General features: G+C 52.2%; 1 protein-coding gene and 1 long non-coding RNA gene across 2 annotated transcripts in view; one reads left to right on the top strand and one right to left on the bottom strand.

The window, feature by feature from the left end:
* Positions 1-17,657, top strand: part of LOC127042218 (zinc finger protein 560-like) — a 281,458-nt gene that overhangs the window by 204,098 nt on the left and 59,703 nt on the right. The gene's annotated exons all lie outside the window — the stretch shown is intronic.
* Positions 1-17,657, bottom strand: part of LOC127042231 (uncharacterized) — a 108,993-nt gene that overhangs the window by 58,505 nt on the left and 32,831 nt on the right. The gene's annotated exons all lie outside the window — the stretch shown is intronic.

The following is a 17,657-nucleotide window of genomic DNA, read 5'->3' as shown; positions in this document are numbered from 1 at the left end:
TGTGGCTTGGCCACCTCTGCTCTTGGAGGTTGGCCTATAGAGGCTCTCACTTCCTGCTGGGCTCCTTTGCGTGACTGGCCAAAGGAGGAAGTGAGGCAGGAACGGGGCAATAGAGGAAAGTTGAGCTGAGGAAGGCAGGGAAGAAGCTGTGCGGCTAAGTGGGGTTAGTAGAGCACCACCCTTCATTCTGCAAAGCCTGGGGAGGTGTGGTTGGCTGCTGGGAGGTAGAATCCTGTGCCTGCCTCTTGGCTTCCCAGGAGTGGCTACTTGCAGCCCAGGAGAAGAAGGGAGGTTCTGGGTGAAAGGAAAACAAGCAAAGCTGAGTCCAAGTGGAGAATGGCGGCTCCTTTATGGCCAACCTGGGGGCATGACTGATGGTTTTAGAGGTGGAGGCTGGGCTGGCTGTGAGCAACTGGGATCCAGGAAACCCCCACCTGCCCTTCTGAGGGCTGAACCCATGGAGGTGCGGTTGGCTGCTGAGAGACAGACCCCTGTGGCTGCCTGTTGGCATCCCAGGGATGACTACTTGCAGCCCAGGAGAAGCGGGGTTCTGGGGGGAAGGAAAAGCAGCAATGGTGAGGCTGAGTGGGCTCCTTTCTGGCCGAGATGGTGGACTGTGGTGAGTCTGGGAGTTGCCTGTAAGCCATAAGTGGACGTAGTGCAGTGAAAACTGCTGCTCCATTCTGGCCGACCTGGGGGCGCCATGGATGACTTGGGAGTGGGGGCAGGGCGCTGGCTGTGAGCAAATGGGATCCAGGAAGCCCCAGCCTGCCCCTCCAGGGGCCGAGTCTTCTTCTCTCCTGCCATGGGGAGCCCGACCTTAACCCTACCCAGCATGTGCAGCAGCTCGAGCATTAAGCCTTCCTGTGTGCATAATTGAACTACGCCCTAGTGTAATAAGGTGTAAAGTTTAGATTGTGAATTTATCTTTAATTTCCATGGTAATTTACTTTGATCTTTTATTCCTACCACTTATAATCCTTAAAACTCCATCTTTCTGTAGTTAATAAATCTGTTTTATGCTCTACTTAAACTGGTGTATTTTGCTTGAAGTTCTTGGGAAATCTCAGCTCCATTACAAGGCTGGTTCATGTACTATTCACAGTGAGGGAGGGGTGGACCCTGTGTAATAAACTCACACTGATCAGGCTTCTGATTAAGGCAAGATGGTATGATCCAGGGGTGCAAGGCTGCAGAGCTGTAGGGGGGGCGACTTTCTATCATTAGTGTTATGAGTGGCTGCAGAAGCATTCATGTAATTCAGTTGGCTGTGTCCCTACCTACGGATGTCTGTGTAAGTGCAATATCTGCAGAGATTCACAGCTTGTCTCAGCATCACATGTGTGAGAGGGAGCCCAGGTGGTGGGACAAAGGGCTCAGGGGTCCCACTGTTCAGTTGCATCCCATAGATCCCATCACAGACTTTCAACAACCACAGCGGGTGCTCACTGAGACAGAGAGAGAGATGCCAAAATAGTGATATCCAGTGCCAGCAGACATCAAACTATCAGAAATTCTGTGAACAGAGAAGACCCTGCTAGTGGAAAATGGCTTGTGAGGTATCATTAGAAAATGCATAACCTACTGAATATTATCCTCCTGTTAAAATGTGTAGTAACGCTGTATGTAAAATTGTGAGATTTTACAGTATGATATTACTGAAAAAGTTACAGTTCTGGGGAACACCCACAGACCAGTTCCTCAGAGACAGCAAGGCAAACAGCTGGTCAAACAGCCATTCTCCTGCAGGGGGAAGGTGTGAAGACATTAAGGGCTGGTCTACACTACGAGGGGAAATCGATCTTAGATACGCAAATTCAGCTACGTGAATAACGTAACTGAAGTCGAATATCTAAGATCGGATTACTCACCCATCCTCACCGCGCGGGATCGATGTCCGCGGCTCCCCCTGTCAAATCAGCAACTCCATTGGGGTTGGTGTTGTTTCGGAATCGATATAAGCGCGCTCGGGGATCGATATATGGCGTCTAGATGAGACGCCATATATCGATTCCCGAGCAATCGATTTTAACCCGCCGATACGGTGGGTAGTCTAGATGTAGCCTTACATTCCATCACAGGGACCTATTGAGGCTGTTGTGGAAAACGACCACAGGATTAATATTTGAATCAGCTCAGCCTGAGGCTCTTTTCTTGGTTACAAGCACGCAGGGGGCGACAGCTATTGGAATACTGTTCCTGAGCTAAAAATCACACAAGCCTTTTACAGCTTAAAACCACAAACAATGACACATACGTTGCATGTTAATTTCCTTATTTGGAATATACTGCAAAATATGATGCAGGTCAAAAGCAAGCTGAACAATCAGTTTTCCATATTTGGCCTTTCCTGTTATTTTTATTACACCTGGTGATATGGGAGCAAGACTCTCCATGTCTCAAGAAATGTCACTACCAACCTAGGCCATTTTCACATGCTGGGGTGCAATCCAGATCAGCGAGGAGTTGTGTCATCTGTAATCCTGGGTGAGATTCAGTGTTCTGCTGCTGGAGCTCCCCTGTCTGGATACTCCCAGCCAGCGTTCAAGGACGCACTGAGTGTCTGTATGATAAGTAACCCTGGACTGGCAGCTCTGACTCCAGCCGCCTGCTTGTTACACCGCAAGCACATTCTCGTTTGGGTAGAGAAGGCTCAGGGTTTGAGAGAAGGCTGGGGGTAGGAAGCTTCTGTTCATTATGCTGGACCTAACCCCAGTTTTACTTGAGTAAAGAGGAGATATTTGACATTGTGTGATGCTGCTCCTGTGCTCTGTTCCCAAAGTGTTCTGCAGCAGAGGAGGGTCTCTGGTAGTATGTATGTTACTGGCCTATTGGGGTGATGCTGAAACAGGACAGGGTACAGATGGCATTGTGGGGGTGGCGTGAACCTTCACTCTTCATTTCCCCTTCCAAGAACAGAAGGGACAGGAACACTTACCCAGCGAGGTCACAGTCTCATAGTTCTCCTGCATGACATCCCAGTAGAGGGCTCTCTGAGTGGGGTCCAGCAGAGCCCACTCTTCCCTGGTGAAATACATAGCCATCTCCTTGAAGGTCACCAGCCCCATGAAAGAGTAAGAGTCCAACACTAAGGACTTGCTGCCCCACTCACAGCCCCACTATTTGTGGCAGAGAAGAGTGAATCAAATGGAAGCTCTGGGTGGATCATAGTCAGGAGAGTCCCACCTCGACCTGGCTCAGAGTATCCAGCAAATGCCAGGGTGAGGGGATGAAGAGAGAGCCCCTTATCTCTCCCAGCATATCCATCACCCCCCTACTAGCCACTGACTGATACAGGAGATGGAGCCCCTAGCAGGGTCCAGGGAGAGCTCGCTGGTAGGATGCCCAACACCCTCCTCATGGTGAGGAGTGGGATATGAAGGGAGAGGCAGCTCCAATAAGCCTGACTCATGAGTGTCCCCTTTATATCTCACAGCAGCTGATGGTTAATGAGGTCAGGCTCCAGCACTAGGAGTCTGGTCAGTTTGACTAGCTCCATGTAGGTGGGTTATTTTCTCTCTTCACAAATTAGGGTATTTCCACCTCCAAACCTCCTGGGTCTGTTCCTAGAATCTAGGCCACTTAGTAAATAACTCCCAGCAGGTCTGCCACACCCTGGCCTCCTCCTTTCCCCACGCTGTGAATTTCCTGCCCCGCTCCAACCTCCAAACCAGACTCTGCAAACCTTCCCACCTCTGGTGTATTTGCTCTCCCTTTCCTCCAGCAGGAACCCACCAGCAACCCCCCGATAATCTCTACCTGGACTGACTCCACTGCAGCCATTTCTCTTCCCTGTCCCACGCCAGGCTGGGATGAGCTGGAGCAAAACATTCTGCAGCCTGTCTGGGGGAGAAGGGCAATTGTGGGCATTTCAGAACCGGTTTTAGTTAATTTCACATCACAATTCCCCCAGGCCCTTTCCCTGCAGACAGACACCCTAGATTCTGTCATGCTGGGAAATGCTCAATCTGTTTATTACAATTTAGACCTGGCCCCTCCTGCCAGGCTAAGTCCACAGACACATTTTTAACCTCCCTTCTCTCTCCCCTCACCCCTTCTCTGAACACAAGGCTAGAAAAGAGCAGAACCAAAGGAGTCACTGTGGGGGATTCCCTCAGACACTGACCCCACGGCAGCCACACCCCAGCAGGGGGAATATGGAGTCAGGAACTGGCTTTTGCTCTGTCTGATCCTTGTTTTGTTCACTGGAAAGTGGTTCTGCCCCAGGATGAAGCAATACATGTGTCTGGGTGGACTAGAGAGCTGGAAATCTCTCCCCCACATTCATTTCTCCCACTGCCCCTTTCAGTCTCTCCTTCCCCTGTCCTTTCTCCCTGCCCCTCTGGCTGGGACAGTCCCATTCCTGGGGGCTTTGCTCTCCCATGGCTGGATTTCCTCCTGGCAACCGCTAATGGGAGGAGAAATGAGGTGGTGTTGTTTGTGCAGAGTCACTTTCTTGCCAGACCCTAGGACATTCCCTGAGGTCTTCAGTTACCTGGAGACTCTGGCTCAGAATTTAGTAGTAACAGGGCCCAGGACTGCCCTAGGGGGCTAGGACCAGCTGCAGAAAGTCATCCCCTGGGCCGGGCAGAGAAGAAGCTTTAATTAAGGTCACTTCCCAGCAGAGAGCCCCACTGGGGGAGCAGCAGCTGCCAAGCCTGGTCTCCCAGATCACAATGGAGGCTGCAGCATCTGACCCAGGAAGCTGAACCCCAATATCCTGAGCAGAGAGGGACGGAGTGTATGAGCAGCTTCCCTCCTTTAGCTCTCTGGGGAGAGCAGCTAATGGGAGCCCCTCCTCACAGGGAGAATGGCTGATCTCATTTGACCCACTGTCCATCTGGAATCATTCCTTGTCTTTCCATACAGTGACTCTGGATTAACAACGGTCTCAATGACACCGGATTTCAGAAAGAATGAGTTCAGAACGCTGTGGAAAAGACCATCGTGTGGCAGTGCTGACTCCCTTCCCACCTCCCTCACCCCCGCAGATCTAGGACAAGGACTGGGGGCAAAAATTTTCCAAACGGAACCAAAAGTTCCTGCAGTTTTCAAAAGAGGAGAAAAGTAAATTCTGTGAATTCACACTAACAGTGTTTGCTAAGTGGACTGAAAGTTATCACAGTGACAGGGCACGTGACTGGGGAATGGACTTGGTGACCTGGTTACTAGGAGCCAGGACTCTGGTACAAGTTGACCAGAGAGAAGGATCATGGTTAGCAGCAGCCCCCAGACACCCCCTAGTACCTAGAGCCCAGACCCCCCAGCCAGGGGCCCCAGACACCCCCCAGCCAGGATCCCATCAGATATTCCCTGGGACGCAGCCCCCAGAGTCCCTGGCCAGGGACCACAGATACCCCTCAAAGCCCCACCGGCCAGAGAACCCCCACCACACCATGATTGCCAGGTTGGGAATCCCAAAGGGTTCCCCCCACCAAAAGCCCCCAGCAGCCAGGGACCCCCTCAAGGGACCCCCCCCCCCACTGGGAACTCAGTCCCTCACTGCCTGCCTAGGAACTTCCCCACCCTCCAGAACGATCTACCCTGACATTTGCCTGGGACCCCCTCCTCTGCCCAGTGTGACCCCCTGATGCTTTACAGTGCGACCCATCACTCTGCTTCCCTGGCATGCCCTCACCTAGTGCCAGGGATCCCCTCCCCCAGCTCTGTGCACTGGGCATGGCAACAAAACCAGGAACCAGCGGGGAAGCACAGACAGAGCCCCTGGCACAGAACCAGGCTCCCTCTAACCCTCTGTCCCGCCTCCCCAAGAGACACCCACCCCCACTGTTCTGCAGCCATCAGGCCCCCAGCGATACCCACCTCCAGGACCCATAGCCTCAGGGATGGGCACATCAGAACCACCACCCCCGAAAACCCCAAACCTCCACAACCCACCAACCTGACTAGGGTACCCCCTGCCCAGCCACCCAGAGGCCTCCCCCTACCACAATGCCCCTTCAGCTGCAATCTCCCCACACAGATACCTTCCCTGCCCCTGCAAGTGTTACCTCACAGAGTGTGAGAAGTGGCTAGAAAGTTAACACCACCTCCTGCTGGCCAGTCACACAGGCAGAGGGAGCCTGGGGAGTGCTTCTTTAACAGGAGAATGGAAGGCCTGGAGGGCAAGAAAGATCCACGGGCTGTCACTAGCAAATAATGGCCACCATGGATCCACCCCAGAGGCGGCTGCATCTTAGCACAATGGGAAACAACCCATCATATTCAATTAGAAGTAAAACAACTAGAGAGAAGTGGGGCAAATGTTTGGGGTATTTTATATCAATCTTTGACACACGCAGAGAGAACCCTGTCACAAACAACATTTGATAACATGAGAGAAAACCACCAAGATCGGAGGGGATTTGATGTTGCTATTAAATAACTAGTGGAAAAGGGGGACTGTTGGACTGGATTTTATATGACTATCCAATACATAAACAGAATGTGATGGTCCCCCCCGGCCACGGGGCAACCATTCACGTGAGCAGCTCAGAGCCCTTTGAGGAGCTGATTTAAGGGCGGGGGGGGGGAGCTGGAAGGCTCCCTGGACAATGGAAGGGGGCCGCAGGGGAATTGGGAAATGGGGTCTGGGCAGTCTCCATGGGGGATATGCTCCTCCCTTCCCTTCCCTGCCCTGGCAGAGAACGGGAACCTCATCCCATCCCACTCCAGTGGGAGCCATGTTCTGGGGAATGACCCAGGGCAACAATTTCCCACCCAAACAAGGACAAATCGCTGCAGATAAAATGGGTGGGAAAATCCACCCCCCATCGGAGAGATTTTAAATTGACATTTGAGAAGTATGGAGAGAAAAGGGAAAATCAGAGGCAATTAGAGAGCTGATCATTGGGGGGGGGGAGAATCTCCCTGGATTTTACAGTATCAGAGGGTAGCCGTGTTAGTCTGGATCTGTAAAAGCAGCAAAGAATCCTGTGGCACCTTATAGACTAACAGACGTTTTGGAGCATGAGCTTTCGTGGGTGAATACCCACTTCCTCAGATGCATGCATCTGAGGAAGTAGGTATTCACCCACAAAAGCTCTTGCTCCAAAACGTCTGTTAGTCTATAAGGTGCCACAGGATTCTTTGCTGCTTTTACTGGATTTTATAGCCACGTGTGATAATGAGAGAGAAAAGGGGAAATCTTGAGAGAATGTGTGTGTGGGAGGAAGTGGCAAAAACAGGGACAGGATCCAGTTAACTCTCCTCCCTCCCACCCCGGGAATGTCCTGGCTGCACAGAGACAGATTTACACCCCCACCCCAGTGACCTCCCCCCCCTGCAACTGCGGCTTCTCCTCCCCCCTCGAAACCTCCGCCCTCACACCAAATGGGGGGGCTCTGCCAGCGCCTCCCCCTGAGCTCAACTCCTGCTTCTCCCCCCAGCCCGGATTGTGCCCTTTAGCCCCCCACGAACCCTGCCTCCAGCTGCCTGACCCCCCCTGCCCATCAATTTCCTGCTCTGCGCCCGCCCCTCCCACGCTCCGTTACTCCCTCGCCCCGCTCCAGCCCCGCCCCCAGCGCCCGGCGGAACGTTACGGCTGGTCCGGGCAGGGGGAAGGGCAGCGGCTTCAGCGGCTGTTACTGGGCATGCGCAGTGCCCGGGAGTAGCACATTGCTATGGGGAGGGATTTAATACACCGCCCCCCCGCGCCTGGCCCGGGGTCCGCCCCTCCCCCCCACACGACGGCCAGGCCAAGGCCCCCCCATCCCAGCGGGGCGGGCGGGCGGATCCTCCTGCAGCTCCACTGGGGCCGAGGCGCCTTCAAGGCTTCTCCCAGGCTCCCTGGGGCAGAGTCACTTTCCTGCCCCCCAGCGCCTCTCATTCCCCAGGGGCTCCGGGTCACAATGTCCCACCGCCCTTCCCCCGCCTGCAGCTCCGGCTTCTCCCCTCCCGCCCCCGCCAGCCACACCAAGGAGAACCCCCGGGCCCTAGTCTCTGTCCCCACCTGGATCCCAGCGGGGCTGGGGGCAGATTCTGGCTGCAGCTGAGAACAGCGGCTCCGCTGCGGCTCGGGCAGCTCCAGCGCTGCTGGCAGCACGTGGAGAACCAGGAAGCAGCTGTTCAGCCCGGGCTCCGCGTCACAATGTGCCAGAGCCCCGCCCCCAGGAGCTGCCCCGCCCCCGGGTTGTGCCAGATCCCCACCCCCAGGAGCTGCCCTGCCCATGGGCTGTGCCAGAGCCCCGCCCCCCGGAGCTGCTCCGCCCCCGGTCTGTGCTGGAGCCCCGCCCCCAGGAGCTGCCCCGCCCCTGCTCTGTGTTGGAGCCCCGCCCCGAGGAGCTGCCCCGCCCCCGATCTGAGCCAGAGCCCCGCCCCCAGGAGCTGCCCCGCCCCCGGGCTGTGCCAGAGCCCCACCCCCAGGAGCTGCCCTGCCCCTGGGCTGTGCCAGAGCCCCGCCCCCAGGAGCTGCCCTGCCCATGGGCTGTGCCAGAGCCCCGCCCCCAGGAGCTGCCCCGCCCCTGCTCTGTGCTGGAGCCCCATCCCGAGGAGCTGCACTGCCCCCGAGCTGAGCCAGAGCCCCGCCCCCAGGAGCTGTCCGCACCTGGGATGTGTCAGAGCCCCGCCCCCTGGAATTTCCCCATGTTGGTTCTCCGAGTTTTGTTCACCTGCCGCCTTCTTCCCAGCACCCCCTGCTCCCTTCCTGTGTCTGCAAACACCCCCCCTCCCCCGGGGCCGGCTGCAGTGCTCGCTGAGGCTGACTCCAGTGGCTGAAGTTGCCTCCATCTGTGCTTCACCTGGAGGAGGAGAGACAAAGAGAGGAGATGGTCCCAGGGTGTGAAACAAGAATCAGGGGGCAAGGAAAGAAGGACTGTTTGGAAAGGTGAGTTTTTTTTGTGGTGGGGGGTGAGCCAGAGGGATTCAGAAGAAGTTGGGCAGCAGAGGCTCAGGGAAATTGAGGGGAACCTCCTGCTGTTCTCATAAGGGGTCGGCTTAGAGAGGGTTTGGCTACACTTGCAGCTGTCCAGCGCTGCGAGTTAAAGCTGTCTTCCTACAGCTGTTTAGGGAAAGCGCTGCAGTGTGGACACACTGACAGCTACCAGCACTCTGTCATGGCCACGTTTGCAGCGCTGTTGGGAGTGGTGCATTATGGGCAGCTATCCCAGCATTCAAGTGGCTGCAATGTGCTTTTCAAAAGAGGAGGGTGGGGTGGAGTGTGACACGGAGCATGCGGGAGACAGAGCGAGTGGATTTTTGGAGCTGACATTGTGTCAGCTCCCTGCCTGGCAAGTTCAAGCCTCCTCTCCCACCCCTCTCTCATTCACTAAATGCAAATAGCCACCTTTGTTCTTTTCCTCACAGACCAGATAAGCAGCTGATCCAAAACAGACCCCCCCCTCCCCCCGTGCCCACCCGGCTGCTTCTCTCCTCAAGCAAACACCAGCTGTGGGTGTTCCAAAGGGATCCCCCTGCCTCTGCTCATTCACTGCAAACAGTAACTGTGTTTGGTTTTTAGATAAGCAGCTCCGGGAGCCTTCAGCTCACAACAAAGCAAATAGAGGCATCACACCAAAACAAAGAGCGTTATCTCTACTTAAAAGCATTATGGGAAGGTTCCGGAGGTCAGTGACAGCGTAGTAAGATTAATCACTGTTTACACTGGCACCCCAGCGCTGCATCACCAGCTCTGTTCTCTTTATTCCTCTCGTCGAGGTGGAGCACATGCAGCACTGTAGCCAGGGAGATACAGCGCTGTATGTGCCTTGCCAGTGTGGACGGGGAGTAAGTTACAGCGCTGTAAAGCCACCACCTGCACTGTAACTCTCCAGTGTAGCCAAGACCTGAGTTGTAGTAATAATAGCAGCCAAGAATCCGGTGGCACCTTATAGACTAACAGATGTATTGGAGCATGTGCTGTCGTGGGTGAATACCCACTTCGTCAGATGCAACAATAGTCCCATATGGGCTAGTGGTCAGGATTCCTGGTTTTCACCCAGGTGGCCTGGGTTCAACTTCTGGTGTGGGAAGAGTGCAGAGCTTTTGCCCAGAGTGGAGGCAGGAAATGAAAGGAACAGGAAGGGATCCTGCCAGCAGTGGAGTTAGACAGTGTAGGGAGGGGACCCCAGAAGTGGGAGTGGGGCAGTGGTTTGGGGGGAGATGAGGGAAGGATCCCAGCAGTGCGGGAAGTTGACAACCTGGAGAGCACAGGCCTGGAATGGGGACCTGGAAGAGTGAATGTGTCCCTCTAAACCATCAACTGCAGACTAGGCAGGCTTGGAAGGATTGTGTATTTGTTGGTAAATGTCAATTTCTGTGTAAACCACACAACCCAATGGCAAAATATTTCCATCAATAATCATCAAAATTGACAGATGGGCAAAGTAAGAAACATGCTGCTTGAGAACTTATCACGTTGTAGGAGCAGCAGTGATCTGTATGCTCTGTATAACCTGTATGCTCAAAAGGTCTGTTAAACTCCCCCAGCTTGTGTCCTTTCCCGCTTTGAATGCCTGTGAAGTGGCTTTCCCACTCTCCTTTGTACCTCCAGTGAATGCCCTTCCCCCGGCCCATCTGGCCAGTGGTTCGCTGTGTTACATTCTATTGCACCTCAGGGAGACTGATCTTCATCGCACCGTCCATCGCTGCGCTGTGGGACACTTACCTTAAAGGATCCTGACATCTCCACTGCCAGGCCTGTCCTGGGAGCGTGAGTATGAGTGTGGACACCCTCTCCCATCCCTTCTTTTGAGCTTAGCTATCAAGCTAATAAATGTGCTGCTTTCTGCCAAACTCTGGGGGGGAGGGGCATTATTAGTCCTCTCTAAGCTTACTAACTGACCCAATTTTGGGTAACACAAGCAACATTGTTTGATCTGTTATTGTACCAAAGGGGGAGGTGGTTGTCTATAAAGGAGGGTGAAGACTAAATGCCTCTGATGAGAATGGGATTTGAACCCATGCAGGCAGAGCATAATGGGGTAGCAGTCCATCACCTTAACCACTCGGTCACCTCATCTGAGCTGTCAAAAACGGACAGGAGGAGAAATCTAAGGCCGGCAGAGATAGGGACACTAAGGAGTTTTTTAAATACTAAGGCGAAGAGCAGGGTCTGAATGAGCTCCCCTCTCTCACCTAGTGAGGAGCTGGGGAAAGACTTTCCGGAACAGACCGTGTTTGCATAGACACACCTACTCTGCCTAGCTATGCAGCATGATGGGGCCGCTTCACCAAAATGACCAGTTTGGGATGGTCTTGGGTTTCAAATGACTTTAGGATTGAGTGGAATGAAATGTTATTCTCCTTCCTGTATGAGTGAAGGGCAGCAGAACATACCTAGTCCGTCCTGATGGAGGGGTAGGTGAGTGAGGATAGCTTTTATTGGACTGCAGAGAAGTGATTGAGGACGTCACCCTAAACCAGTGGTCCCCAAACATTTCACATTGTGCCCTCTTAGCCATGGCTGTGGCCCCTCGGAAGCCACGGTCAAGAACCGGGGCTGGGAGGAGTGGGGCTGTTGCTTGCTGGGGTGAGGGGTGCGGACAGGGGTAAAGGGGTCGACGCCGGGCTGGAGCCAGAGTCTCAGGCTGAGAGTGGGGTTGGGGAAGAGCTGTGGCAGAGTGGTGCTCCCTCCTGCCCTCTATGTGGGCTGGCTCAGGTCCTGAGGTGCCCCCATGAATGTTCCTCTGTGTCCCCCTAGGAGTCGCACCCCACATTATGGGGACCACTGAACCCTACTCGCTAAGCCGGGGCTAGTGATGCCAAACCCCCGGGAAAGGGAGAACAAGTGTGGGGGCCCCAGCACCAGAACCATGCCCCTACCTTCTGTCTGTGGCTCTACCCCCTTCCAGCCATGGCCCCATCCACTGTCACTTCTGTTCCACCCCTTCCCCCACCAGCCCCACCCTATCACTCCTTTACCCCTGCCTCGCTGTGGCCCTGAGACCAGAGAAGCTCTGTGCCCCTGCTGCCAGCCCCCGGGCTGTAGCAGGGAGTGGGGAGCTCCTCCAGCCCTGGGGCTGACATAGGGGAGACTTTTCCAGGGGGACCTAACTTGGCCAGGGCCCCTGATCATGGGCCCCACTGTCCCCTTGGCAGTGCAAGGTTTGGGGAGGCTGAGCCCCCTTGTCATAAACAGATAGCTAAGGGTTAATGTTCTTTTACCTATAAAGGGGTAACACCAGTAACCTAAAACACCTGACCAGAGGACCAATCAGGAAACAAGACTTTTTCAAATCTGGGTGGAGGGAAGTTTGTGTGTGAGTTCTTTGTTCTTTGTCTTGTGTCTGTGGCGTCTCGGCTATGAGAGTGATTTTTCTATCTCCTGCCTTTCTAATCTTCTGTTTCCAAGTTGTAAGTACAAAGATAATAAGACAATAAGTTTATATTGGGTTTTTTTTGTATTTACATGTGTGTAGTTGCTGGAATGTTTAAATTGTATTCTTTTTGGATAATGCTGTTTATTCATTTTTTTCTTTTAAGCAAATAACCCTGTATTTGTCACCTTAATACAGAGAGACCATTTTTATGTCCTTTTCTTTCTTTTTATATAAAGCTTTCTTTTTAAGACCTGTTGGATTTTTTCTTTAGTGGGGACTCCAGGGAATTGAGTCTGCAGCTCACCAGGGAATTGGTGGGAGGAAGAAGTCAGGGGGAAAATCTCGTTGTGTTAGATTTACTAGCCTGACTTTGCATACCCTCTGGGTAAGGGGGAAGAGAGATTAGCTATCTTGGTACTTCTATTTCCAGGACTGGAAACAGGGAGGGGGGAGTCCCTCTGTTTAGATTCACGGAGCTTGCTTCTGTATATCTCTCCAGGAACCCAGGGAGGGAACACCTGGAGGGGAGGAGGGGGAAGGGAAATGGTTTATTCCCCTTTGTTGTGAGACTCAAGGCATCTGAGTCTGGGGGTCCCCCAGGGAAGGTTTTGGGGAGACCACAGCGAGCCAGGCACTGTATAAATCCCTGGCTGGTGGCAGCTTTACCAGGTCCAAGCTGGTAACTAAGCTTGGAGGTTTTCATGCTAACACCCATATTTTGGACGCTAAGGTCCAAATCTGGGAAAAAATGTTATGACGCCCCTCCCCCCTGAGCCTCCATTACGAGCCGCCCAGGCTACCACTGCTCAGTGTGTGGCCAGTCTCTGTGTTTTCTGCTGCTCGTTCTGGGGAGCCTGGCCAGCCTTAGGGGTGGTGCCCCCCGATAGCCGCCCAGGGCTCCAGGGGTCAAATGGCACCGTGTGGCAGTGCAAAGGTGCTCACTGCTCTCCCCTGCCCCAATGCTCCTCCATGGGTCCATAGAGGTTTGAGGGGAGTAAGGAGCAACCCTATGTGCTCCATGCGTCCTGGTCACTTTTCCCACTTGGGCTGTGCTGTGAGGGGAGCATCAGAAGCTGCTGCTCTCTGCCCTCCCGCTATGCAGCCCGGCTGAGGAAAGTGACCTGGATGCAGGGAGCTCGGATGATCTCACTTCTTGCCCCCACATCCCACAACCCCTAGGGGTGCCCAGATGAGCAGCGTTCCAGGGAGGAGTGGGGGGCAGCAATGCCAGCTGCTCTATGCACACAGGTCAGTCTCCCCATGTGGGTGCAGGAGGGGATGCAAGGGTTTCTGTGATGCCTATTCTATCAATATCGTCACTCAATACCAGGCAGTCAAATTCACCAGTCTTAGTACTTAGACGTTTAGCGTTTGTATTTAAGCACTTCTAAAATGTGTCCCATTTTAGCTGTCTGCTATTACATGATGTAATTGAGGGAGACTCTTTCATTTCACTGTTTCTCATCAGAACCTACCTGTACATTATCATTTCCATCCTCTCCACCTTACTAGGCTATAGAGAATCCCTGTGAATAGTTCCTCTCCTAACGGATGTCTCTGTCTGAACCCTGTGCTCCTCAGCGCCTGTCGGCTTTCCCCAGCTCTGAGGCTGTGTCTACACCGCGCACCTTACCACGGTGCAGCTGTGCCACTCTAACCGTGCCATTGTAAGGTGCGCTGTGTGGCCGTCCTTATTGCTGAGAGAGAGCTTCCCCGGCAACAAAGCCAAACTACCTCCAATGAGGGGCAGGAGCTTTGTCACCGGGAGCACAGCTCCACCTATGATGCGCTGTTCACACTGCCGCTTTTCATGGCTCAAATTTTGGCATTCGGGGAGTGTTTTTTCTCACCGCAGAGAGACAAAATTTTTAGCAACAAAAGCCGAAATTAAAAAAAACTCCTCTGCAACCTATTTAATTTTACCTTTATACAACCTTTATACTGCCTCCAGTTCTGGTATCCTCATTTGAAAAAGATGTTGTGAAATTGGAGCTAGGGCAGCAAAGAGCCACCAAATGTTCTGAGGGCTGGAGAAAAATGCCTTCCAGTGAGCTATTGAAAGAGCTCAACCTGTTTAGCTTATCAAAAGAAGATTGAAAGGTGATTTCATTGAAATGTTGAAGGGCCTTAATGGAGAGAAAAGATTGGGTATTTACGGGCTCTTGAATGGAGCAGAGAAAGGCATAACAAGACCCAATGGCTGGAAAGTGAAAAGAGACAAATTCATATTACAACTGAGGCACAATAGTCAACAGCGAGGATGATTCACCACAGGAGCAAGCTACCAAGGAAAGTGGTGGATTCACCATCTCCTGATGTCATTTAATGAAGACTAGATGCCTTTCTGGAATGTGTTTGCCCCCAAAGTAGCTGTTATGTCATACAGGAGGCCTGTGATATGCAGGTTAGATGCTCTAATGGTGTCTTCTGACCATGAAGTCGACTAATTTCTGAAAAACTGAGTGTAGCATTGGGAGCAGCGTCTGATGTTTTCCTGTCTAGCCGGCTTGCTGCCTAGAACGAACGCTCCTTGAGTGGGGTGATCCACAGGGAGTAGCCCAAACCTCCAAAGTGCCTGGCCAGGGGCAGGACATTAGCCCAGCAAGGGAGGGGTGTGGCAGTGACATCACAAAGGCCTTTTGCAGGACCTCAGACTATTGGTCAAAGGTGGTGGGGAGGTGGTGACCTCACAGAGAGATGCTGACATCAGCCAGGCAGGACAGGGGCGAGGGGCCAGGGAAACCTCAGAGACCTCTGTGGCTTTGCTTCAGCACGTTTCCTTCTCCAGGTCTCTCTTTGAGGACTGAGAGATTATTTGGGGTCATGGACGTGAGCGCCAGGAGGAACCTCTTTCGAGTTTCCTCCTTCCCTTGTAGTGATTTTACTAGAAAACAGCCGTCCCTGTTTAGAAGGTAAGAGCCTCCTGGAGGTTTGAAACCTGTTCAGTCTGATCTATCTGGTGACAAGTGAATTCTAGGCATGGAAAACGCGAGCTTGAGGCAGTATTTTAGTGCGCACCTGGGATTTTGTCCCTTAGAATCGCTGGGGACATTAGGGTTTGTCCTTTTTGTTTCACCTCTTCCTCCATCCCTCCCTCCTCTTCTTCTCTTGCTTCTTTTGTCCTTTCTTCTGTTCCCTTCCCAACAACAGGACGGAGGTGTGTGTGTGTGTGTTGCAGGGAAGTCCTCTGCAGCTCCCACTATGGAAGGTCCACCCAAAAATGTGGGACTGAAATAGTGCTCGGGCAGTGATCCCCACCGGTGACCTGGGCCATCCTTTGGGCTCTCTGGTGAGAACCCTCAGCCTCCCGTCCTCCGTCTCTACCCTGATTGGTTGAGCAGGGGGATGTTGACAGGGAGGAGACTCAGGTCCTTGTTTTTCTCTTTTAAGATCAAGTAAATAAGTCAGAACCAGTTCTATCTTTGATTAATTTTGCTGCTTCTCTGCATTAATTGTCTCTGAGCAGTTGATGATTCCCTCTAACATTGCAGTTCTCCTCAAATACTTGCTGAATAATTACTGTCACTGTTGTTGGTCTGGAGCTCATCTGAGAGCACAGTATTCAGGTCATTCAATGTCTGAAATTCAAGATCCGATGGTTTGTTTAAAAACAGGGCTCTTCGGTCCTATTCCCAACACTGCCTCTGACGGGCTGTGTGACCTAAGACAAGTCAATTCTCCTTTCTCAGCCTGAGCTTCTCCCTCTTTCAAGTAGGGATAATAATGATCCGCTCTTACCTACCTCATGGTGGGTGAAGGATGCGGATCCATTTGGGAGTGTCACTAGAAGTAGTGCATAATATGAAGTTTCCCAGATTATGACATAATAGATTAGCTGAAATCGTCTATTTTATTTGTATTTTTTATTTTGAAATTGTTAATAGTAGCAACGACTTAGCTCAGATTGAAGCATCTTATCTAATGGTTGAGATGTAAGTGTCTCCTCTTTGTGTGCGAGGAGACAATTTAACACACTCTGACAAAGAGGAGATGCTTTTGTTTTGCAAGAAAATATTTTTGCAAAGATCTTTCATCCCACTTGTTATGATTCTGAGAAACAAACTGGTTTAGTCTAAATGGGATTTTCGGACAGAAACGGTTTGAATGAAATTTTCCCACCATCTCGATTCCTGGGCGCTGGGGTGTTTTCATCTGTTAGAACAGGAGTCAGAACTGGTTGCTTCTCTTTCTGGCTCTGCCATCGCCTTGTTGTGTAGGCCTTGGGTAGGTCACTTCCCTTCTCCCATCTGTCCAATCGGAACAGGAACAGTTCTCGAACTATGGGCAGTTTAGAGCCCAAGTGAGATAAGGGGTATTAAAGCCCTCTGTGAAGGAGAAAGGGGAGTTTCACAGTGTTTAGCACCAAGGAATTCTAAAGTTTGCTAAAATGTCTAGTCTGTGGAAACAAGAAATGGTCGGGGCCAAACTTATTAACCACTGCCTTTTTAAAGCCCATTCAAAGATGTGAGTCCCTATCTTTTAGGTACCTGTGGTTCTTTGCCAGCAGCAGAGAAGAGGTTCCTGCCTCCGTTTTTGTGGCCTTAACAAACCAGGTGTTGTGCCCCAGTTCTCGTCTGAGACCCCTGAAAAAGAACATCTTCCCATCCATGAACAAGACAGGACCTATCTTTCAAAGGGGAACAAAAAGACCTCTGGGACTTACAGACTAGCTAGCCTGACTGCCATAGCTGGAGAGATCCTGCAATACATTCTTAAACACTCAGTTTGTCAGCAGCACCTACAGGATGATTTGGTTCTTCTGACTAGTGAGCGTGGAATTGTCAAGAACAAATCATTCCAAACCAATCCTCTTTCCTTCTTTGGCAGGGTTCTGGGCCTGGTAGAGGTGAGTAAACAATAGATGGGATCTAGCTTGGTGTTACTAAGGCTTTCGACACAGTCCCATAGGACATTCTCAGAAGCAAACGAGGGAAATGTAGTCCAGCTGCAATCAGTGTAATGTGGGTGCAGAGCTGGTTGAAAGCCAAGACTCCAGGAGCCCTTCTCCATGTTTAGCTGCCCAACGGGGAGGGTGAACCTAGTGGGTCTGGCAGGGATCAGTCCGGTGTCAGGTACTATTCTATATTTTCATGAATGATTTGGAAAATGGAGTGGAGAGCATGCTCCTAAAGTTTACAACTGACACCAAGCACTTTGGAGCACAGGATTGAAATTCAAAACACCCTTAACAAATTGGAGACTTGGTCTTCTTGAGCCAAACTCCATGGTTAGGGCTCTCTCTCTACACTGGGCTGAAGTGAAACCCCAGAGCCAAGCACTCCTCCTGGGCAGTGAGCTCCGACCTTGAATGGTCAGATGCTGCTTAGCACTGTCAGAGCAGCTTTTGCTGGGGGATTCTCCCAGCACTTTCCAATAGCGGGAAGGTATGAAATCCCCATT

Source organism: Gopherus flavomarginatus, unplaced genomic scaffold, assembly GCF_025201925.1.
Source record: "Gopherus flavomarginatus isolate rGopFla2 unplaced genomic scaffold, rGopFla2.mat.asm mat_scaffold_34_arrow_ctg1, whole genome shotgun sequence".
NCBI classification, from domain to species: Eukaryota; Metazoa; Chordata; order Testudines; family Testudinidae; genus Gopherus; species Gopherus flavomarginatus.
The sequence above is the reverse complement of the archived record's forward strand: the minus strand, read 5'-3'. Positions and strand labels throughout refer to the sequence as shown.